Genomic DNA, 23,402 nt, shown 5'->3' with positions numbered 1-23,402 from the left:
TACATTCACCTTCCCTTTCCTCTCCCCTCCACAGACACCCTGTGAGGGAGGTGAGGCTGAGGGAGCCCTGATATTACTGAAGAAGAAGAAAAGGAGAGGGGGAGGGAAAGGGAGTGGGAGAGGAAGAAGCAACAGCTATCTGATGCCATAAAATGAAGATCTTGGGTACTGAACTAGCAACCTTCTGCACACCGGGCAGAGGACCTGCCTCTCAGCCACAACTATTTATTTCTTTGTTTGGGGATTTCTAAACCACCCCTCTCCAAAAAACTAGGGGTTTTGACTAAACTGAAATAACCCCCACCAGAATCAATGCTGAGTCAGGGTTATTTCTGAGCTTCTTGCAGCTGGAACTCTCCCTCCCATCCTGCACACCTCTCTCTGGATCAGCTGTTCGGCGGCCTCTGCAGGGAGCCATTTAAATGGATCTAGATTCAGATTTGCATATATGCCTCCAAGCCAGCTACAAAACCACTTAGATCTAGGGTGCTTTAAAGGCCTCAGAGCAGAAAAATTCGTCTTTCCCGAATGAATTCAAATCACTATACCAAAACTGGGATTCGTGTGATACCGAACGGCATAACCCAAATCTGGGAAAAGAACAATATTTTTAGCAGACCCTGAACCACGACCTGTCAGCAGCTTTCCCGGCTTCAGATGCTAGCTGTCTGGCAGCCTTACAGGTAACGCCTACGAAAGTGAGCTTGCTTTAGTGAAAAGACCCCGACAGTTTTGTTTCCAGGGCATCGCGTTGTTTTGAGACCGAAAGGTGGCATGTGTGTTTTTCTTGGAAATGTTCTTAATAATTGCAGTTGCCTTCTCAGATTTCATCCACACGCACACACACAAACCTCCTTTAAATATAATTCAGCTATGCAAACCCAGCTCTCGGATCTCCGCCGTCAATTAGAAGAGCTGTCGGAGCCCGATGATTTATTGATGTTTTCTTCCTCACTGGTAAAAAAAAAGAAAAAAAAAAGAAAAAGAAAAAGCTCTCCCAGACTTCATAAAAGGCTAATTTCCACAAGTCCTGGAAACATTTGCTTTTCTTGGGGGGTGGGGTGGGGGAGAACCAAAACAAATAAGCAAAATGGGATTAAGGAACAGGCCGGGAGAAGAGCAGAAAGGAAAACGCAAGCACATCTACAAGTCAAAAAATATGGAGAGCAGAATAAGAAAAGCTTCTATCCCCAGTGTGGCCGGGTTGGGAAATTCATGGGGATTTGGGGGGCTGACCCTGGTCAGAGCAGGGTTTGGGGAAAGGAGTAACCCCATCAGGTTCTAATGCCATAAAGTCCCCCTTCTTAAGCAGCCTACCTCGCAGGGCGATTGTGAGGATAAAACGGAGGAGAGACAAATGTCATCGGCCACTGGGCTTGAAGGTGAAGTTAATTATTCCTCAAGTCCCAAGTACAGTTCTTAAGACAGATCCAGGTGAGCAGCTTGCTGGAATGACTAAACTTTAATCCCTTGGAGGGGGGCTTACTTAAAAGTTTAATGGGGGGGGTCAACATGTCAATCTGAAGCAGCAGAACAAAATTTGTTCCTTCTCATCCCTCCCTGGCTCTTGGAATTCTTAGTTAGCTGGGTACGTAGTTGACAGCTGTAATCTCCCCCAGAAGGCCTGTGTCATGTCTAAAAGGGAATAAAACATCCTCAGGGAATGTTCCGCAAACAGGCGTCAAATTTCGAGTTGCTTTCACTTTGGAGGACGAAAGGTTCTTTTCCATGGGAACGACTTTTGGCACAAAAAATGCAAAAGGATGGGTGGGCAAGAGCCCAAATGTAGCCTGTCTTAGACGTTGATTGCCTGTTGTCACCGTTTGCCCAATATTGCTCTCCTAGACTAGAATGAAACTTTCTTAGGGACTTCCCACTAAAGATGGCCTAAAGTCATTTTACTATGTCTCCCTGGAAGTGCGTCGTGGGGTCCTGGCAGCTGGTCGTAAAGATACCTCTCGACTCAGTCTCGGCAAGCAAAAAGTCTCGGCAAGCAAAATTGGGGTTATGAAAGACAGCCGCCCGTCCAAGATCATACTGCTGCAGGATCTCACCAATGGAACTGGCTCCAGTATGAAGGCACGGACCTAAAAGGGCCTGAAGGCACGACCCACAGTGCTAAAACAAATGGGGGGGGAGGTCAAATGCAGGTCCCAGAATTACAATCACTCGCTAAACAACTTAAGCCGCCCGAAGACATGTGGCAAAAGATGTCCCAACAGGCCTCCAGGGAACGAAGACGAAGTCCTTTCCCCGTGTCACTCTTCTGTTCTGATGACTTCATCGCAGTGATGCCACATGATGAATGATTAACGGGGCTGTCATGCCCTTTGATAGATTTCGGCGTTTGCACGAAGGAGCGCTGGGTTGTTGTTTTTTTTTAATGAAAACAACACCTGCCACTCTGCAAGTTTATTCACATCGTGGAGGAATCTGGCTTGGGGTTAGTGTTCCCCACTCCTTTTCCACATGCAGCCAGCTGGGTGACCTCGGGCCAGTCTGTTGTGGGGAGAGGAAGGGAAGAGAATTGCAAGCCACTTTGAGACACGTGAGGCCTGCTGGGTGACCTCGGGCCAGTCCAAGTTCTCTCAGAGCTCTCTTGGCCCTGCCTCCCTCACACGTGTCCATTGTAGGGAGAGGAAGAGAAGGCATTATAAGCTGCTCGGAGAGTCCTTCAGGTAGTAAAAAGCAGGGTACAAAACACCACCTCTTCTTCTTGAGAGACAGTGTGGTGCAGCTTCTAATCTGGAGAGCCAGATTCCCCACCCCTCTTCCTCATGCAGTTAGCTGGGTGACCCCAGTTCGCTCAAAGCTCTCTCTGCCCCACCTGTCTTATAGGGTGTCTGTGTGGGGAGAGGAAGGGAAATGGGTTTTATCGGTCAATTTGGGTAGTCAAAAAGAGGGCTACAATAAAAGCCCCTAGCTCTTTATTTCCTTCATCTGTCCATCTCTGAGGAACCTCAGTGGAATATAATGCTACAGAGTTCCCCTTTGTCTCCGGGGGAACTGATCTATCAGCTGGAGATGAGCAGTAAAACCAGGGGACAACCAGGTCCCACCTGGAGGATGGCATCCTACATCCCTTGGCAGCCGAGAAAACCCTCAAAGCTTTTGGACACCATGTCCCTTCGCTGAATTATCACAACAACCCTGCGAGGCAGCTGAGGCTGAGAACTGGTCCAAAGATCACCCAGAGAAGTCCTCAGCCGAGTGGGGAAAGGAATCCGGCACACCCAAGTCTTGGTCCAGCATTCGAATCCTGAGATTGATGCTCAGGAAATGTCGAGGTGACATTTCAGCCAAGCGATTGAGTGTGGCGGTGTGGTTGGGGTGTCAGACCGGGCTCTCGGGAGACCCAGGTTCGAATCCCCACTCGGCCACGGAAGCCTGCTGGGCGACCTTAGGCCGGCCACACCTTCTTGACCTGGCCTACCTTGCAGGGTCGTTGTGAGGACAAAAAGAGGGTGAGGCGAACAACACTGGGGAGAAACGTGGGACAGAAATTAAGGAAGCAGACTATCAATGTCCTGCCTTTGGGAGGGCGGGAAGCGCTGTGCAAGATGAGTCAATCCACGGCTTTTTGAAAAACTGACTAGGATATCCGCCTTTGGCATGCAGGCGCCCAATGAAAGTTCATTAAGCTGGGCTGAGCGTTTGCAAGAGAGCTGTCAAATCGAAATGGAGCTTTCTGAGGAGTGAGAGATTCCACCCAGGGCCTTCCTGCGTCTTTGTCCTTCCTGCCAGCGAGAGTGATTTCAGCTGCTACTGAACGGCCCCTTTTCTCTGCGCAGTAGCGGTAGGAACAGGAGCAGGCTGCGAAAGCCTGGATTACCTACACAGATGGGCAGCGGCTGGCTAAGGTGTCAGGCAGAGGTCCTTCCCATCGCTCAAGGCCTGATCCTTTTACATGGAGACATCGGGGATTGAACCTGAGGCCTTTAGCCTGCCCAGCAGGCGTTTTGCCCCTAAATGAATGCAGGCACCATTACGTTCTGGCCTTCCTCCGAGGGATGCCAGCATGCAGGTAGGACCTGGGGGGCCCTTAGGATGACAGGCCATTTTAAGACTGTGGAAGTCAGTTCCTCTGGAGAAAGGGAATGTATTGATAAGGAGTGGTTCTTATATGCCGCTTTTCACTGGCCCAAAGTGGCCTACAAACACTTTCCCCCTCCTCTCCCTGCAAGAGACGCCATGGGAGACAGGTGAGATGGAGAGAGCTCTGGGAGAACTGGGACTGCCCCAAGGTCACCCACCTGGTCTCAGTGTCTCGAAGCAGCTTGCAACCGCCTTTCCCTCCCTCTCCCCACGACAGGCACCCTGCTAGGTAGGAGAGGCTGAGAGAGCCCTGAGAGAGCTGCTCTGCAAGGACCACCCTAAGAGAACTGCGACTAGTCCAAGGTCACCGAGTTGGCCTTGTGCATCTCAAAGCAGCTTGCAATCCCCTCCCTCTCCCCGCCACCCTGTGAGGTAGGTAGGGTGGAGAGAGCTCCCTCCCCTTCTCAAATTCCAGATTTGACCCTGAGATCTCCACGAATTCCCCCGCCAACAGCTGGCCAACCTACCCGGCAAAGAGTGTCTATTCTGGGGAAAGTAGAAAATTAATAGGTATTAGCTCTGTCTAAATTTCCGGGCGGGATAAACAGTCATTATGGCAAATAGCCTCATCGAGAACGGCTTTTTAGAAATATAGGTTAAGGCGAAAAGGTTCCTCTCACGGTGGAAGGAAGGAAAGCCGTGGAGGGGGGGCGGGAAAGATTCATCCCCGGGTAAATCAAAGAGATGCCAAAAATACAAATCAAACCCACGGTAACCGTTAATATCACGGCGATTACGGCGTCGAAAGGAGAAATTACGCCCGCCCTGGAAGCTCAATGGAAAAGAATCTTCCCCATCACGCCCGCTTTCAAATGATCGCCACCATTCAAAAAGAAAAGCAGAATTAACATATTTATTTCCCCGGCAATGCGAGAGACGCTTTAAGGAAGATTTTTTAAGAAAAGGAAAAGGAAAGCTCCGGAGGGGAAGGGGAAGGGGAGGGGGAGGAGAGAGCCTGCATTTTAAACCACACACATCTATCTTTGACAGCAAGCAGGACTTTCATTAATGTCATGCACTTTCGCGCCGTGGCGGAAGACGCTGGGCTCAGGCAGCAAAAATGTGTTGGTTTCGGGGGGTGCCCCGGCTTCCCTCCCACCATAAGCAGGCGTTGCTCATCTTGCCAGCCGATCCTCACAACAACCCTGCGAGGAAGGCCTGGTGGAGAGTGAGTGATTGGTCCACGGTCACCCGGTGAGCTTCTACGATGGAGGGTGGTGGATTCGAACCTGGGTCTTCCAGATCATAGCCTGACCCTCTCACCACTACTGGGTCTCAATGGGTGACTGAGAGTCAGCTTTGTGTTTTGGCTGAAGGGTGGCAGCCTCTAATCTGGAGAACCGGGTGGCCTTCTCCACATCTAGCCAGCTGGGTGACCTTGATCTATGATCCCACCAGGGGTGTCCAAACTGCGGCTCTCCAGATGTCCATGGACTGCAAATCCCAACTTGGCTGGGGCTCACGGGCCAGCTGGCAGGGGCTCATGGGAATTGTAGTCCATGGGCATCTGGAGATCCACAGTCTGGCCACCCCTGGTAGAGATTTCAAGACAAGAGACGTTCAGTGGTGAACATGAGAACCTGAGAGAAGCCATGTTGCATGAGGCCAATGATCCATCCAGTCTAAGACTTTTATCAGACAGTGGCCAAAGCCCAGGAGCCATCAGGAGGTCCACCAGCAGGGCCAAAACTCCAGATGCCCTCCCACTGTGGCCCCCCAAGCCCCAAGAAGACAGATCATCCCTGCCCCAGACATAAGAACCTAAGAGAAGCCATGCTGGATCAGGCCAATGGGCTCTCCAGTCCATCACTCTGGGTCACACAGTGGCCAAAACCCAAGGGCCAGCAGGAGGTCCACCAGCAGGGCCAGAACTCCCTTGGGGCTCGTGAACATCTGCTCCAACCCCCTTTGACGCTGCCTGTGCTTGTAGCCTTTCCTCTTTTAGCCAAGAAGAACTTCCTTTTCTCGCTTCCTTGAATGGGAGCTCATCATGGAAAGTTCTGTAGGTGAAGCCCATGGCCAACCACCTCTGCTTCATCCTTCCCTTGAAAGCCCCTTGTTGGGGTCTCCATAAGTCTTGGATGGGAGACCAGGCCCTGCAGAGGAAGGCCATGGCCAACCACCTCTGCTTCTCCCTTGCCTTGAAAGCCCCTTGCTGGGGTCTCCAAAAGTCTTGGTTGGGAGCCCACCAAAGTTCTGCAGAGGAAGGCCATGGCCAACCATCTCTGCTTCTTCCTTGCCTCCAGAGCCCCTTGCTGGGGTCTCAATAAGTCTTGGATGGGAGACCACCAAGGGAGACTCTGTAGAGGAAGGTCATGGCCAGCCACCTCTGCTTCTTCCTTGCCTTGAATGCCCCTTGCTGGGGTCTCCATAAGTCTTGGATGGGAGCCCACCAAGGAAGGCTCTTGAGAGGAAGACCATGGCCAGCCACCTTGGAAACCTCTTGCTGAGGTCCCCTAAGCTTGTCACAAGACATCACTTGACACTAACCCACACACATTGCACTCCTCCTGAATTACGGCCAGAGAACTTCTCGCATCCCTTCTGGACCTGAAGCTCACTTCCTTGTGGCTTTCAGCCCCGCCTTCGCACCTCCCAGCTCTCTCCTACCCCAAAGCCCCTTGATAAAACACCACCCACCACAACGACAGAAAACATCACACCAACACCACAGAAAAATAGTCTTGACAATGCAGTCGCAACGACACTTAAATTTCTTTTGGCAACAGCATTTTCCTGGCATGCACATGCGCCTGTGGGTATCAATAAAACACCAGTCCTCTCCCCCCCCCCCCAAATTTTTCTACAACTGCACCCGCAATCCCATCGAGATGCCGCACGGCGGTACCCGTCACAAAAGCAAGAGAAGCACATGCCTATTTGAAAGCGCACATGAACCCAAAGCTGCCACCTGTGCCGGCGCATCATGCACCCCCCACCAGTAAAACATTTGGAAAGAAAGAACCGATCCCATTTCGGATTCCGAACGCGTCTGTCCCGTTTTGGAAAGGAGACCGAGTCAATTGGGACCCCACAGAAAGAATCCAAGGGAGAATCCAGATGAGCATTTTGGAACTCTTTCCCCCACGCACGCAACCCCCCATCTTCTCAATTCAATCATGCAAGAGCTGAACACAGCCGGGCTCTCTTCCCCCAATAATGACTATTGGACCGGCGAGCCATTCGAAAGCATGCGAAGTCCACCAACCAAGATGATCTCAGAGGTTCTTTGAGCATCACAGCTGCGCATGAAGAACCTGACTGAGCCCCATTGGGGTGGGGTGGGGGATACAAAACTGAAATCGCCTCTCCCCCCCCAAAAAAAACCATGCGAGCAATAGAAGAAAGGGAGCCAGGCATGAGAGCCAGCGACATTAAATGAATGGATCGGCCTTCCTTGCAGCCGGCATCCATTTCCCAAAATGTGTGCCGTCGACTGAAGAGCACGCCAGATTCTCTGCATGGCCTTGCAAGCTACGAGTAAATCGCGCACAGGGTAGTTAATACGGGAAAGAGGTTTTCTGCCGTTACGGAACAGCCCCGGTTTGCCAGCTGCCATTCGTTCGAAGGTCTCCCCAATTCCCAAACGGTGTTTATTTCCTTGCCGACGGCCGGTGCTCAAAAACGCGCAAAAAACCCCACACGCTTTGAGCCAGGAGTGGCTCTCCAGCGCGGCTTCCGTAAGACAGAGAGCAAAGACACCCATGCGAGGAATTACCAAACCGTGTCATAAGCTATGGCGGCGGGCGAGGGGAAATGAGGCCTGCTCTCATCGGGTGATTAATTTGGGGAGAAAGAGGCCGCAAGGCTCCTCTCTGGGAGCGAAGGAATCTCTTCAGATGGATGGGCTGTTACCCAGTCCCGGCTGAACGCAAGGCGTTCTCCGGCAGGTCTGCAAAGAGACAAGGGCACTCTGTGCATGCTCCAAGAACCTTTCCCGTTATTTGCCCAGAGGTGCGGATGGGCTGAATGGCAGAGGTCTCTGTTTGAGGATAGCTCGGCTGTTTTTTTTTCCTCCCCAGGCAGCTTAGGGAAATTTGCAGAACAAAAATCAAACCCCTTATTAACCGTGAGGTGGACATGGACTCAGAAAACGAATAGAGGTGAACCCAGGCCACGGTCGAAAAGGGGAAAGTGGAGGAAGAGCATCTGCTTGGCGTGCAGAAGGTCCCCAGTTCGATTCTTGGCATCTCCCCCTCGGAGGACCAGGACCAGGAGAGACCCTGGAGAGTAGCTGCCTGTCTGAGCAGACAATACTGATCTCAAAGCAGCTTCCTGGTCGCATCTGCCTGATAGAGGTTTCTGAGGATTACGATCGGGAGAGAGGCAGTGTTTGCCCCTCAAACTGGCTGATCTAGGGATGCCAGCCTCCAGGAGATCCCCCGGAATTCCGGCTCGTCTCAGTTCCCCTGGAGAAAATGGCCACTCAGACGGTAGACCGTGTCATCTCCGGCCCTTCCTGCACAAAGAAACCCTGGCCCTGCCGACGATGTTTGAGCGCAGGGTGAACAAAGTTTTAATTCAAGGCCTAAGAGGTTGCGTACGTGGAGCTGAAGAAGCGTGCATGCCCACAAAAGCTCGCCCTGTGAGGAAGGTGGGGCTGGGAGGGACCTGATGTTACTGCTCTGAGAGAACAGCACCACCAGGGCTGTGACTGGCCCAAGGTCACCCAGCTGGCTGCATGTGGGGGAGCGGGGAATCAAACTCCAAGTTATGATAGCCCTGCGGAGACGGAATTTCTGAACTGGCATTCTTGGGTGGGGGGGGGGGTTGCCTAAAATTTTAATTCAGATGGATGGCCATGGAAGCAGCAGAACACAATGTGAGTCCAGGGGCACCTTGAAGGTTGGGGAAATAAAGAGCCGGCCAGCCACTAAGCAAGGGAAAACAAGGCCAGGACCGATGGTGCAAAAGAGGTAAAATGATTTAATTACTCAATTTCAAATCCTTCTTCCTGCAGCAGACAAACCCAGCTCCCTTTCTGCTATGGTATAAGACACACGTTGGGCTATGTCGTTTGTTTTGCCTCCCCGGTTTGCGTAAGAGAATCACAAAACAAGATTTAAAGAATTCCTGACCTTTCAGAGTTAATCTTCCCTGCAGGAGAGGCCTTAGATCTTGTTCCACCTTCCCGATCAAAGAGGATTTCTCTACCAAGGCAGGAGAGAACAAGCCCTTATCGGAGGCTCGATCGCCGATCCCTCCGGGGGATCCAGTGTGATATTTCGGGGATGGTTTTTCATCCCCCCCCCCCTCCGCACTTTCATTTGCCTCCTCCGCACTGGCCAAATCCACCAGGGAATTTGGCTGAGTTTCAAAAGGCAGGGGAGGAGGAGGGGGAGGAGGAGGGGGAAAAAACCCAAGCCAATACATTTAAACTTGAATACGGCGGAGATGCCAAATGGCAGAAAGGAGATGTGCAATTCCATTCAGAGAGGGAGAGAAAGAGGGAGAAAGAGAGAGGGAGAAGAAGAAAGAGAAGAAAGAAAAAAGAGAGAGAAGGAAGAAAATGGTAAAGAGAAGGGAAAGAGGAAGGAAGAAGAAGAAGAAGAAGAAGAAGAAGAAGAAGAAGAAGAAGGTATTCAAATAATAAACTAGTTTCTTAGCAGAGAGATCTCCCGGATTTACAACTAATCTCTTAGTTGCTTCGAAGGACAGAACGGAGGGCATTCGTACCTGGCTGAGGTCCTTCCTTTCCCAAAACCCCGCCCTCCCCAGCCCTCCAGGATTTTCCTGGCCTGGAGCTGGCAACCCAACATTGGCTGTCCCTGTCCCTTCAGGGCTGCAGAAGAAGCCCACCCCAACCAAACTGGTTTCAAGTTAGCCGAGAGAAAAAGCAAGAGAGCATTCGATTCGACTTGGACACAACCAGGGGCAGCCTAAGGCACTGCCTGATCAGGATGCCAACCTCCAGGCGGGACCTGGAGATATCCAGAAATCGAGAAGAGCCCTGCGCATGTCTCCGTCCTTCCCCCTCCCCCAAACCTCCACCCTCCAGGCTCTGCCCCGAATCATCAGCCATTTCCCAGCCTTAAGCGGAGTGTCAGGGGAGGGCAGGTCGCCTGATCTGTACTGGACTTCAGGATTCGAATCAAGGGCTGTCTCAAAGCCCAACAGGACTTCCAGGGAAGGAGCCTGAGAGAGACAAAGCTCCCTTTGTCAGGTACAAGTAGAAATGGAGATCCCTGCACCCTACAACAAAAAAACAGCATTAATGCCCCAAAGAACAGATTTAAGAGCCAGCGGAGTGTGTGGTGTTTGAGACCCGGGTTCGAATCCCTGCTCTGGGACCCTTCTTGAGACTTTTGGAATAGACAGAGCAGAAGCTGGGTTTTTTGAACCCCACTTTCCCCTGCCCAAAGGTGCTTCCAATTGCCTCCCCTTCCTCTCCCCCTGCGAGGTCGGGGAGGCCAAGAGAGCTCTGAGAGAACTGTGACTGGTTCAAGGAGTCGGGAATCGAACCCAGTTCTCCAGATTAGAGGCCTCCATTCTTAACCAGGACACCAAGCTGGCTCTCTTGTTGGCAGCGGAGAAAAGCGTGCCCTTTTCAGCAGCCTCAGGGTCTATATTATGCTTTATGTGGTATGAAACGGTTTCGAAAAGGTTATTTGTGAACGCTGTGTGAGCCCCCTCGGAAGAGAGAGACAGCAGGAAGGCGAGAGCGATAATTCTGTGACCAGTGTGGAGCATCCACTGAAAAGAGGCAAGTGGTCTGTGGTCACCGGGAAAGAAGATCAGCAAAGGAAAAAGGGAAACCAAACATGGGAGGCAGCCCCCTCCATCAAGAAAGCCACGACCCTTAGATCTCTCTGCCCCTTCTGCATGATGCTGTATGTCCAACAAGGATCAGCATATGTCCTTGCTGCCCTGCCTGGACAGCTGCTCTTACTAAGCCCCTTGCAATTGCTTCTCCGCCTGGACAGCTGCCCTTACTAAGCCTCCTCCTAGCAAACTTGAACTCTCTTTTTCCTGCTAGCGTGTTGTGGTTTCATTTCAGAGGGGGTCCCTGTTGGTCTGTAGAAAACAAGCTAGATTCAAGTCCAGTGGCAAAGCTAATGCCCAGAGCCACTGTGGTGTAGTGGAGAAGAGTATTGGGCCCCCGAGTTCGAGTTCCTGCTCCTGCTATGGAAATGCTGGGGGAACGTGAGCCGGTCACACTTTCTCAGCTTGACCTACCTTGCAGGGTGCTTGTGAAGGCAAATGAGAGGAAAGGAGAACAAAGTCAGCTACTGTGAACCCCCAGTGGCGGAGAAAGTGGAGTATAAATGTGATAAAAATCTTGTAGGCCTCTAAGAACTCCGACCTAGATATTGCAGGGTTGCAGTTCCTTCTCATTACATTAAGGTTCAGACTCATCAGGAAATGAAAAAGAGGAGGGGGAAATGCAGGATTTTATTATATTAAAAAAATAAATCCCTGTTCAGCCAATTTGATAGGGAACTGAAAAGGAGATTTATAAGGCGGTTTCGGGGGTAAGAAATCCAAGCGTCCATCAAGGGAGCTGTGGCAAGACCTGAGAATCACAGTTAACCTTACGACATTTGGACACGTCATGTCACAGAAACAATTTGATGGACACACACAATCAAGATTTAGGACAGAGATCCCCCTGAAATTCTCATTGTGGTTATGAGCCCCGCTTTGAGACGGCTAGAGATCTCCCCAAATCACAACTGTTTCCAGATGACAGAGATCACTTCCCTCTACTTTGGGGGGCCGCTGTCACCTTCTCCCCTTGTTGAGGTCCTTCCACAAGCTCCCCCCCCCCCTCCAAATCTCCAGGAATTTCCTAACCTGCCGTTGGCAAGGGCCTGCAAAACAGAGCTCTCAAGCGTGTGGTTGAGGCCAGAGCAAGTGCCAAGGGATTCGGATCCAGCCCGGGAGAAGACTCAGAGGGGCTTCAGGGCCAAGGGAAGCCCCCCCCCAAGCTCACACCGGATCCTGGCAGTTGCTGAAACCGCCCCCTCTTGCCCCCCCCCCCCAAGTTTAATGAAGATGCGAATCTGCTTAGAGCTCCAATCGATGCCTCGGCCAGCTGGAGACGCCCCTTGCTGGGTGCTTCGATTTGGAGAGCTAATGACATTTTGCATTCAGGAGCAAAAGGGGCAGGGGGAGAGATTTCCTGGGAGGGAGGGGCGGGGAGAAGAAGAGAAGGCTTTCTCCACCCCGGGGTTTAAATAAAGGGAGCTGCATCCTGCGAAGCTGGTAGCGGCCAACCAGAGACCCTCCCGCCCCCGGATCGAGTAATCCCTTCTCCAAATACAAGAGAAAAACTCTGCTCTCTGAGCATGTGCAGAGTGCGTTCCTCCCCTCCCCCCCCCCCCAAAGCCACGGGACTGGAGACGTATAAACCAGAGGCATCCAGAATTAGCCCCGCTGAGCTTTGGGACCCCACCTTCTAAAAAAATGGGGTCCTCCTCCCACCCCAAAGAATTTCGGAAGGTCCAGAAATCCCCCCCCTCGTCAGTCAAATTGCAGCCCTCCGTTTGCCCAGGCGGCCCCCAACGGGTCTTCCTAGTTCAGGGAATCAAGCCGGCGGAAGGGGGCGGGGGAGAGACGGGGACGCCAGGCTGGCGTGCATTCATACGTTCGCACTGACACGTTTCTGCCGCTCTCCAGCGCACCCGGCCGGTCGCCGCAAAAAAAAGACTTCGGAGCCATAGTTGGGCGGAGCAGAAATCCAGGCAGGGCAGACGGCGTCCCCCCCCCCCAGTATCATTTTAGCAGTACGGCAGCCGTTCCCGGCCTCCTTAGGGGTACCAGCTCCCGTCGGGGGAACTCCTGGAGATTTGGAGGCGGAGCCTGGGGAAAGCTGCCTACCTCAGTGGGGCCGAAGCAGCCATTTTATCCGGGGAGCACATCCCTTTCGCCAGGCTATGAGCCACAATTCCAGAACTCACGCCCAGGTCCCACCGGGAGGTTGGCTACCCGATCCAGGCTTCAGCCCTTCTTCTGGCAATTCTCACGAGGTCTCCTCAGAAGAGACTGCGGTGGGGCTTACTCGAGGGAAAGTGCATCTAAACTCCCTGTCTTTCTCTCAACTGGGACCCAAAGGGGCCTCAGTCTTTTGTTTCTCGCCTCCATCTTCACAACAGCCCTGCGAGGTAGGGTCAGTTGAGTGTGTGTGATTCGCTCAAGGCCAGCCAGCCAGCCTGTTCTCATGGCAGTGTAGGGACTCAAACACAGGCTTCTAATTTTGTCGGATTCTTAAACGTTTCTACTGCACTGGAGTAGCTCTCTTGTTTTTCTCCCCCTCCCTCTCTCCCTGCAATTGACCCCCAGGTTGGGATCTCGGGGAGAAACCAGAAGGGGGCGCTACCTGCAAATTCTGTTTCATTTTTTTAAACCCAAGTTTCTAGTCCTTAAGACGGCCGGGCATGGGAGCCTCTATCCCATTGGCTTGATCCATCCACTTGCTCCCGCCTCCCAGCATTTGGGCCAATGGGCGCAGAGGGGCCGGGCACTCATTGCCGGACCGGTGTGGAAAGTTAATTTTAATTTGATTTTAAAAGGCCATTTGTGAGCCTTTGTCACACCCGGAAACGCGACTGAAATTTCTCTTTACCATCAGACTTCCCCGCCCCACAAGTCCGATCTATTTATTAGAAAGAAACAACAACCCACCCAAGCTACAAACGGCTCAGGGCTGCGCGCGCACTCTCCTGTCGTCTTCACAACAACCCTGTGAGGTAGGCTGGCCCAAAGTCCCCCAAGCGTGCTTTCCTTGCAGAGGGGGGGCGGATTCGAACCCGGGTCCCCCTCCCACCCCTTGCACCGCTCAGTCTCGATGCGGGAGGAGCGAAAGGGAGTCTCGGCTGCTGTGCGAATTTATCTCCCCTTACCTGAAAATGGAGGCTGGCGAATCACCTCCCGGTAAGCCCGGCTGCCCCCCAACCCGTCTTCTCTGAATGGCGGAGTGGGGGGGGGTGTGGGTGGGGAGGGGGGCTTGCTCTCGACGGGGACGGCGTGGACGGCAGCTTCGCCGGCGACTTCCCCCAATGGCATGTGCCCCTTGTTGGGGAGGCTGGCGGGCGACAGATCAGGGGAAAGAGGAAACCGGTGTGTGTGTATTGGGGGGGGGGGGCGTTTAGAAAAGGATGGGCTCGGTTGGAAAACCTGGGAGGGGCCCTGGAAGGGAGGGGGAGGGGAGGCAGAGAAAAGGCCTCCCACCTGCCTCTCGAAGGGGCGCCCCCCACCCCCCACCCACCCACCCCCGGGGCCAGATCTCTAGGACCACCAGAGAAAGGGTTACCTGCGGGGAGAGCCGTCGAACAAAGGGGCTTCCTTCCGAGTAGGCGCTGGGGGGGGGCGGAGTGGGCGGGGGGCTCTCTTCCAAGGAAACGGGGTTCCCAGGCAGGAGGCGGGGCGCCTACTCCCGAGTAGACGCGCTGGGAAAGGGGACGGGTCTCCCAGGCTCCGTCTCCCATTCGCGGCTCCGGGCTCGGCTGGGGAGCCGCGCCTTCCAACCCCGCGCCAGGCGATTCCTTAGCGCCCCCCCCTTCCCCCGCGCCCACCCCTCTCTGTATCCCCGGCACGCACGCCCGGCAGCTGCCCGATTCAGACGACGCACAAAGCAGCAGCAGCAGCAGCAGCAGGGAGGAGAGACGGGGAGGGAGAGGCACAGAGCCTCTACAAAAGAAAATAAGCATATAGCAAGAAGGATGGATGGACAGATCAAATCCTAAACAGATGAAAGATCCACCAGGTTTGCCAAGGCACATGAACCTTTCCCCTCCACGAAAACCCAACTGTCACCCACTGTGGAAATCTCGAGAACAACACAGACTGGTTTCTCCCCCCTACACACCCACGCCCAGCAGGGCAGACCCAGGTTTGGAAAAACTGGCAAGGATCCCCACGTTCACAGAGACTGCCCGTGTAGATTGGAGATGGGGGGCACGGGGAAAGAGGCTAAACCCTCCTCCCAGGCCCTTCTCAACCTTGTAGGCCACCCCAAAAAAAACATTTACCAAACATAAAAGTCAATGTCAGATCGAGAAATTTGTGGAGATTTGGGAGAGGACCCGGGGGGGGGGGGGGTGCCGGGGTTTGGAGCGTTGCGTGAACGATGCCAGGGAGACCTTCAAGGTGTCATTCCTTCTCCCCTCCAGAACTGATCTCTGTCATTGGGAGATTGGCTCTCATTCTGGGGATCTCCAGGTCCTACCTGGAAGATGGCAACCTCGCTAAACTGAGGCAGTCCCTTCTGCCCTTACAAGAATGTCGCTTTTTAGGGTAGCCCTGTTAGTTCCACAATCGGAAGGGGGCGACACCAGTGGCTCAGAAGAAGAGTCTGTGCGGTAGCTGACGGCTTTAGATCGCTTGCAAGCTTGGGAGCTGGACAGAGCTCCGCCCCAAGAACTCTGCGTTCCCCAAAGGCTTTCTATCACACCATCAAGGGAAGCGGGGCAGGGCTGACTGCCCCCCCCCAAAAAAATTGTTGGGCCCTTTGACAGTACTCAATCCCATTGTCTTATTATTTTATTATTGTGACTTGCATGATGTGAACCGCCCTGAGCCCTAGGGAAAAGCGGTGTACAAATTTAATAAATGCATAAATAAAACATCTGCCTATAAATCCACGGGGGATTAGTATGCCTCCTTGCCTCCCAATCATGGAAGCATCTTGGATGAAATTGGGGGTAGAGCCCCCCAAGGGTCGCTCAACAATGGCTGGTGTGGGAGGGTCACAACCGATTCAAACGGCATCACAGATTACGATAGCCACAACTGGGAAATTTGGACCGTCTAGATAGAAACAAAGAAATAAGACCCCTTTTCTCTCCCCCCCCCTTTCAGTTGCCATTTTAAGCATATCGGGACCTGTGGACAGATCGGGATGGGGTGGCCGTGGCCGTCTTGTGTGCAGCGGGAGAAAAGAGCGAGAGGCCAAGGAGCGCCTTCGAGACGCACAAGTGTGATACAAGTATAAAGGGAATAAAATAATGATGATGACAAAATTTGTGGCAGAAAAGAACAGGTTGGAATTCCCCCCACAGAAGGCTGGTGGGGTGACTTTAGGCTGGCCGCTCTGCTTTGACGGGGCCTACCTCACAGGGGCTGAGAGAGCTCTAAGTCAGGGGTAGTCAAACTGCAGCCCTCCAGATGTCCATGGACTACAATTCCCAGAAGCCCCTGCCAGCATTCGCTGGCAGGGGCTTCTGGGAATTGTAGTCCATAGACATCTGGAGGGCCGCAGTTTGACTACCCCTGCTCTAAGTGAACTACTCTGCAAAAACACCCCCAAAGAGAATTGGGACTGGCCTAAGGTCATGCTGCATGTAAAGGGAGAGGGGGAAGCCAACCCAGTTCTCCAGATTAGAGGCCACTGCTCTTGCACAAGAACACCCCGCTGGCTCTCAATTGGAACTGGGAGTGTTTATGCCCCACTTTTTTCATCCCGAAGGAGTCCCACAGTGGCTTCCAAGCACCTTTCCCTCCCTCTCCCCACAACAGAAACCCAGTGGGGCCAAGAGCTCTCTGAGAGAACAGCTGTGTGGGAACAGCGCTAAGGGAACTGTGACTGGTCCAAGGTCACCCAGCTGGCTGCGTGTGGACGAGTGGGGAATCGAACCCGGTTCTCCAGAGTAGAGCCACCGGTCTATGTTAGCTCAGAGCTCCGTTCCCACCCCAGAGCTCCCTCTAAACTGCTCTTCAAGTTGCAGCGTTGAATAAGGGGGAGGGATGGAAGGCCCAACCATCAGGCTGGGATCTCAAGGGCTTCTCCAAGCGGCTTCTTCCTTGAGACACCAGGAAGGGGTGTGATGAACTCTTGGCTCCACAAAAGGTAGCGTCAAAACTTAAGACAAGTCAGCCTACAGTAAAAGAGCAAGATTCAAATCCGTAGCATTTCAGACCCGCTAGATATTCGGGGCAGAAGCTGCTGAGAGTCAAAGCTGATCTCGAAAGCTCATTGCTCAGGGGTCCCTGCTCAGGAACCAAAGGAGGATGCACCTCTGAAGAGGTGAGCTGTGAGTCCCGAAAACTCTTCCCTGGCTACAAATTTGGATGGTCTTGAAGGTGCTCCTGGACCCTGGCTCTTTTCTCCTGTTGCTGGCAGACTGACACGGCCACCCATCTAGATCTCAAGAAGTGGGTGTTGGCGCCCAAAAGCTCCTCCCCTACCACAAATTCGGCTAGTCTTGGACTCTCTGGCTCTTTTCTCCTGCTATAGACTAACCCATCTTGTTCTGTCTCCATGGAAGGCACCACATTAAGCCACACGGAAAGGGGATCCATCAAACTTGAGGTATAAGGACAGATGGATTCTCATTCTACCTGTACCTGAAGAAGTGAGCTGCAACTGACCCTGCCACAAATGTGGCTAGTCTTGAAAGTGCTCCTGGACCCCTGGCTCTTTTCTCCTGCTACAGACAGACTCACAGGGCTACAAGCCTCAGTATAGCCCTGATTTCTCTCAGCTTCCTCCCCACCAGTTCACTCAACACAAGGGAGCCCTTGCATGTGTGAATGGGCCATCCTGGATAGACCTTGGCCCACCCAGTGGAGTCAGTGCCCACAGTCATCAAGGGATGGGCCTGAACCACTCTGCTCCTTGGAAGTTCCAGAAAGATGAGAGATGAACGATGATGAAGAGGAAGGAGAAGAAGGAGGGAAGGGGAAGGGGGAGGAGGCGGGGAAGAGAAGGAAAAGAAAAGAAGAAAAAGAAGGAAGAGGAAAATGAAGGAAGAGAGGAGGAGAAGAAGAGAAAAAAGGGAAGAGTGGAGAATGAAAGAGGAAGGAGAAGGGAGGAGAAGAAGAGGAGAAAAAAGGAGGAAGAGGAGAGCAGGAAGGAGGAGGAGGAGAGGAAGGGGAGGAGGAAGAAAAAGGAGGAGGAGGGTAAGAAGGAGAAAAGGAAGTGAGGAAGGGAAGAAGCGGGAGGAGGAGAAACAAGAGAAGAAGAAGGAGAAGAAGATATTTGACTGGCGGACAATGTCCTGCATTTCAAGTTCTAGCCAAGTCCTTAGGATGCCCCCATTATTGATGCCGATGAAGATATCTTTTGCCCCCTGCCCTGCCTTCGAGTTGGGCTTTCCTGCCCTAGCTTCCAATTCCGCTCCATTTGGACGGGCGCAGGGGGGGAAAGCGCTCTTCGTATTAATCACTTGAGGGGTGGGGGAGACATCAAATGATTGAACATTCACTTCCCCCAGCATCAACCGCTTTCCTTCCCCCCTCCGGAGTCCCTTAATAGATGTCATTTATACGGAGCTGCCACCCCATCTCCCTCCCTGCCCTGCCCTCCTTGAAACATTGGAATCAATTTATATTAATGATCTCTTTATTCACCACTGCAAACCCTTAAATATTTAATACGGCGCAAGCCGGCAGCATCACGCGTCGACCCGCGGAAGGAGGGGCAGGGGCCGACCCCTGGGATCGATGTGGGTCACGGCGACGGAAAGGCCCACGGTTACAGCCAAGGGAGAACTGCAAGGGGAATTTCACCCTGGGGGGGGGGGGGTTAGAGCCCTCTGGAGTCCTAGGCCTCTGCATCCTCTGACTTGCCCATGGGAATGAGCCCCTGAACCAGTTGACTTGCATGTGTGAAGGAGCCCTTCTAGGAATTCTGGCTCTTCTGTCTTCCCTGTGTGAACGAGCGTCTCTAAGAGCCCCTGGACCAGTTGACTTGCATGTGTGAACAAGCTCCTCTGGCTTGATTTTAAGGATCAACCATCCTCTTAAAAACCAATGATCATCGCAGATAGAAAGGCAAGTCTGGAAAATCTTCTGGCCAGGAGTCTATTTCTGTATGGGAGCCACGAGTCTGTGCCGGGCACATGTGGACCCACTCCGGAAGACGGCACTAAGCCAAGTCTCCTTCCCACAGGGAAGCTTCCTTCTCAAACCTCACAAAACCCTCCCCTCCGCTGGTCAATGAAATAGCCTCGTCTTGTGGCCAAGTCCACCACTTCCCCCACCCTGCCCATGGCATCCACACGATCCCCCTCGACCCGGGAGATGCCTCTAGCACCTTCCAATGGTGCAGGGCTTGGGAAGTTGGATCCCTTCTGAGATCCAGAGCATGAGGCCTAAACGAAAGCCTCTCTCTCTCTCTCTTTCTCTCTGGTGATTGCAAGAAGCGGAATTAACAGGCAAGGCTTGGAGGGGGGGGAGGGCGAAGAAGATTAACACCTGCCCCCTCCCTCAAGGTGAACGTCAAGACTGGATCTCCTTAGCAAAGAAAGCTGCCTAGCTGGAACCCAGGGAGGTGAGAGAAGGAAAGAGGCTTCCAGGGGCCCAAGGATTCCACCTGATCTCTCTCTTTCTCTCTTTTTCTCTCCTGTCCACACAAACACACATACACAATGAAAGGTGACAACCCGGGCAGAAGAGCGTTTCTAATATTTGCTTCCAGTGACACCCCCCCCAAGAATCGGGGCCCCTCTCCAACATCAGTACAGGGCAGAACATTTTCCAACCCCCCCCCCAAAAAAAAATGTTGGATCACTCTGCACTCATGAAACACCAAGGTTTTGGGTTAAATTCTCAGTGCTCCCCCCCACCCCATCAAGTGCCACAGAAGAAAGCCGAAAGGCTGAAAATCTTGATAGGCCGTTGACAAGACGCCTGAAGGCATGTTGAGGGAGGACTGATGAGAGGCGGGAATGATGAGAGGACGTTGGGAATTGGCTTGTGAGTACAGGAGGCTGTTGGGTTGGATCAAGTTGATACACGCCCATCTTTCAAACTCTCCCACCATGAGGAAGACCCTTTCACTGCTCAACCAGCAGGGACTCAACAGAGCTTCAAGGCCGGGGTCTTTCTCATCACGGACTGCCTTGTCCTTAACTGGAGATGCCAGGGATTGAACCTGGGACCTTCTGCATGCCAAGCAGAGGCTCTGCCACTGGACCACAACCCCTCCCCATAGCTCTGCAGGGTCTTCAGCAGAGGTCTTTCACCTACTGCCTGGTCCTTCTAATTGGAGATGCCCAGGGATTCTGCATGCCAAGCAGAGGCTCTCTCACTGCACAACAGGCCCTTTGAATCATCGTCTCCCCTAGGTATATGCAAAGAGCAGACTGGATCATACAGCTGTGTCCCTCATTATTACGTCTGTTCGAATAAATGGAAGCCACCGGCAGTGCAAAGGGAGAAAAGAGGTATACCACTGAGTTGGGGGCTAACCCTTCTCTCTGAACCCATCCACTAGCCTGCCTCCATCTGCCTCTTGAACGAAAACATCTCTCTGTTTCTTGGAAGCCCAAAGGGTTCTAGTGATCTCCCCCCAACTTCCGGCCTCTTCACTAGGTCTCGGGAGCCAGCTAACCAAGCCGGCCTTTCTTCGCATAGGCCCTCGTTCTCTTTTGCGATCGCTGCTGCAGAGAGGGAAGGCATGTTGAGGGAGGGCTGATGAGAGGACGGAATGATGAGGGAATGTTGAGAACGGGCTTGGTGTGCGCAAGCCATTGAGGGAAGGGAGGGCCTGGCTTTTGCCCGACTGTATTGAAGGAAGGAAGGAAGGAAGGAAGGAAGGAAGGAAGGAAGGAAGGAAGGAAGGAAGGAAGGAAGGAAGGAAGGAAGTAGTTTAGTGAGCTTATCTTTCACAGACGCTGGATTCGAACTGGGGGTTTGTAGCTAGTTCACGCTTCAATCCTAACTTGTCATATGTTCTGGAAAGGGGGGGGGTCTCCCATCCCTTCTCTCCAACCCCACCCCAGCCTTCCAGCACAGCTTGGAGAGGTGGGGGCTTGGGCCGGCCTCCCTGCTGGCTCCCTGCCATCCGCATGCAATCAGGGTCCCTTTTGGCAGAGTTTTGCTGACTACTTGAACAATAGGCGGCTTGATTGGCAACTTCTTCCCTGTTTATCATTAATTCCGCGAACCCTCGGCTGCAACATCTGTCATTTTAATTAAAGCGGCCATCCTTTCCCCTCGCTCACGAAAGCGCCCGCATGGGCGTCTCGGTTGGGGTTCGACTCAGCTCTGACACAGCCTCACGGGAGGGGAAATGCTACAAGCCAGGGGTCCATCTCGTCGGCTCAGCACTGCAGACCCTTCGCCGGGCTTCCGTCTCCGAAACCAAGACCCCGAGCCCCATTTTCCGGGCTCAAAATGCTGTCACGCACCGGTGTTGCTTTGCCCGAAAATGGAAGCTGGCTTAGAGTCATGGTGAAGGATAGCGGCCTCTCGTCTGGAGAACTGGGGAGTTCAATTCTCCGCTCCTCCTCCACATGCAACCAGCTGGGTGACCTTGGGCCAGTCCCAGTTCTCTCAGAGCTCTCTCAGCCCCACCTGCCTCACAGGGTGTCTGTTGTGGGGAGAGGAAGGGCAGGCGACCATAAGCTGCTCTGAGACACAGGAGGCTTGCTGGGTGACCTTGGGCCAGTCCCGGTTCTGGCAGAGCTCTCTCAGCCCCGCCTCCCTCACAGGGTGCCTGTTGTGGGGAGAGGAAGGGAAGGCGATCGGAAGCCGCTTGGAGACACCTTCGGGGAGAGAAAAGCAGGGTACCAAAAAAAAAAGCTCTTCTTTCTCTGTATACATTTAAACACTGCTTCCTGTCTCCGATGAGCATTTTAGTGGAGTACGGTGCAGAATAACAGGAGTAGGTGTTTGGGGAAAGTGGGAGGAGACAATTGTTCATCTGAATCACAGCTTGCCCCCAAAAGGGAAAAGAAACCCAGATTTCAAAAGAAAGGGCGAGAATGCCCTGAACGCCCAGCAAATGGATAATGGAGAAATTAAGTCTTTGTGAGCTGTGATCCTCGGCCTGGACCGACAAGGAGAGGGGGGGGGGGCTTGCTTAATTTCCAAATGGGCTTTAACCCTATCTCTGTCCATTGACTGTAACCTGGAAGCGCCTTCTTCTGTTCGGAGAAGAAATGTACTCTGCGTGCGCTCAGATACCCTGGCCCTCCAATCCCCAGAATCTCCTTCTATCCACCGCCTTTAGGATTGCCATCGAGCCTCCAGGCTCAGCAGTAGTCAACCCTGCCAACAGCAGAAGTTGTTGACGGGGTGGGGGTGGGGGTCCTCTGCCTGTGAACCTCCCCCCCCCCAAAAAAATCCACGACAGATCCCTTACTTACTCATATTCCAAAAGGACCCCGGGCTGAGGCAGGCGTCAAAGGCAACCGCATGCAAGAGAGAGCAACTAACAAAGTTGCTTTTTAAAATACATTATGAAAATTAGAAGACGATGAAGAAGATGAAGACGAGGTGAAGCGCTCTCCAGCTCTTGCTGGCTTCGAGCGACTCTCTGGCAGATACTTTATACGATGGGGGCCGTTAATCATTTTGGACAAGTTCCCCAGCGATCGGTAAACAGCTCTATCTGAGGCGCGAGTGAGCCTGTCACGGAGATTTCGAGCGACTTCACGGGCAAGTCGGCTGGAGAGGGGGGGCCAAGCGACACTCGGGAACACACACACACACACACACGGACAAGAGGTCAGAACTCCCTCGGGGGGGCTCCTACGCCGAGACCCAAGACCCACCTGGCCCCTCCCAGTCGCCAAACATCTGATCCCCGCCCCCCCATAAAAGCCCCCAACCCGCCCCCAATGAAGCCTGGCTTCAACCCGCTCCTCCAAGAGACCCGGTTCCGTCGCCGGTGGCGGCCGGAAGCCTCCAGTTGCAGACCAGGAATGAAGTGGGTGGCGGGGAGGGGGGGCTGTGGGAGCGGGGGAAAGAGACCCATTTCCTTTGGAAACAGCTGCGGGGGGAAAGAGGAGCGAATCCGGATCGAGGGCGCTTCAAAGACTGTTGGGAACCGGGGACAGAAGAGAAGGACACGCGCCGGAGCTGTCCAGTGGCCGGTGGTGCTGAAACCCGCCCGCTCGCCTTACGGGGCTGGGGGCTTCTCGGGCGCTGGAACCAAGGGAGGAGCTCCGCCTTTTCGTCCTCTTCTCCCCCTCCCCTCCCCCCCAGCCCCGTCCCCTCCCCAGGAGGACGGAGGCACAGACCCCTCCCCCCCAATCCCAGTTCTCCTCAGCTGCGCCCTGCTGGCCGGCGTCCCCAAGCATCCCCGGGAAAAGAAAGTTTGGCGACACACGGTGTACCAAGCCGGTCCCTGCCCGCCCGGCGCGGCTTTCGGGAAGGAGGGAGCGCCCTCCCTCTCCCGAGGAAGGCTGGACAGGGTCAGGCCGGGGGAGGGGAGAAGCTGGGCTTACCCGGGCGACATCTGTCACGGGAGGCGGAGGGGGGAGGCCGCCGAGGGGAGAGGCTGGCCGACCCCAGCTGCGCGGTGCCTGCGCGCCCGGCCATCTGCAAAAGCGACTTTGGGGTGGGCGGCGGGCGCCCTCTCAGCTCGGCGACAGGGAAGGCGCGGGAGCGGGGCGTGTTGGAGGAGGGGAGGGGAGGGG

The 23,402-nt window shown here is 53.7% G+C and overlaps 1 protein-coding gene across 3 annotated transcripts in view; it reads right to left on the bottom strand.

The window, feature by feature from the left end:
* Positions 1 to 23,402, bottom strand: part of ELFN1 (extracellular leucine rich repeat and fibronectin type III domain containing 1) — a 178,797-nt gene that overhangs the window by 99,920 nt on the left and 55,475 nt on the right. The window lies entirely within an intron of this gene.

Source organism: Paroedura picta, chromosome 17, assembly GCF_049243985.1.
Source record: "Paroedura picta isolate Pp20150507F chromosome 17, Ppicta_v3.0, whole genome shotgun sequence".
Lineage (NCBI taxonomy): Eukaryota > Metazoa > Chordata > Lepidosauria > Squamata > Gekkonidae > Paroedura > Paroedura picta.
The sequence above is the reverse complement of the archived record's forward strand: the minus strand, read 5'-3'. Positions and strand labels throughout refer to the sequence as shown.